Raw genomic sequence first — 1,420 nt, forward strand, 5'->3', positions numbered from 1 at the left:
TTCTTCTCCTTCCTGCATGCCTATGATTTGTAAGTTTGGTCTTTTTATGGTGTCACACAATTTCTGCATATTCCATTCTTGTATTTTCTTAAATTTTTCATAATCTTTACTTGAGTGGTCTCATCTTTCCATTTTGTCTTCCAGTCTTGATATTTTGTTTTCCATTTCATTCATCCTAGTGGTGAGGCTTTCTCCTGTCATTTCTAGCTGTCTTACTGAGTGCTTCACTGCCTTCTTCATTTTAGCCTGCATACTCTTCAATATTTCTAACTCTTTTCTGAATTCATTCTGAAGTTTATCCTTATCTTCTTTCAGTTCTTTGATTTCTTTGTGTGTTCTTTAAATTCACTGAATTATTTTATCATGTTTATAACTGTTCTTTTGAATTCCATGTCTTGTGTTATCTCCAGAGGGGTTCTCATTGTACTTCTGTGCAGGACTGTTCGTACTTGGTGGGGGTATATTATATGGGTTTTTCATATGATCATTTTTCCACTGTGACTTTGATACGTGGGTTTCTTTTGTAGTTTCTGATTCTTGTGTGAGACTCAAGCCTTCCTTTGTTGAATTTAGGTCTGCTTCTTTTTATAAACTTTATGTGCCTTTGTGGTTTATTGTTGGGCATGAAAAAGTGGTTGGTCTAGGCTTCAGGTTCCCTCTTCGATTTTATATTGGAGGTGCCAAATTGCTTTTGTCTTGCTGCTCAGGAGTTCCCACAGAGGCCCAAGGTGGATGAGGAACAGATGCTGTCATTCTTTCTCCTAAGATCTGAATCCCTGCAGGAAAGATGCTGGCCTGCCAGTGCCAGCCGGCCAAGATGGACAGTACCTAAAAGGGGGAGTGAGGATTGAAAGAAAAAACAAGAGACAGAAAAGATGCTTGGGAGGGCTGACAGTAGTGCCTGCAGCCCCGGTTTATTTCAGCTCTGCCTTTTTATACAGAAGACTCAGTTCGTATCAACAGCTGTTTTTCCCCACCTGTATCTGAGGGTCAAGGAGTGGTCAAATACTTCAAAGGCTTCTTTGATCTTTTTGTTTACCACTATTGCCTCAAGGTCAGGTGTTGTGAGGCTCTCCATATAAACACATTCCTCCTGATAAGGCAGATTAGATACTGGTGTGCATAACACAAACTCAGTAAACAAGCCTGACACAGCTCAATGTACATAATAAACAAACAGCCCCCAACATCTCCCCCTTCTTTTTTTATTTTTATAACCCCAGATTATGCTATATCTGGGACAGAAGGACCGTGCCTGTCTTAGGTTGTCTTCTGCCAGAACAAAGCCTTACCCGTCATCGGCACGTAACTTCCTTCAGCTATGCCCTGTCTTAGGTTGACTTTCTCTCAGAGGATCTTACCCATCTTTGACTACCGGCCTCTGTTAGGGGAGGGAGCGCAATCTCATATCATGCACAGC

This window comes from Nannospalax galili, unplaced genomic scaffold (assembly GCF_000622305.1).
Source record: "Nannospalax galili isolate Female #2095 unplaced genomic scaffold, S.galili_v1.0 scaffold1049, whole genome shotgun sequence".
Classification (NCBI taxonomy): Eukaryota; Metazoa; Chordata; class Mammalia; order Rodentia; family Spalacidae; genus Nannospalax; species Nannospalax galili.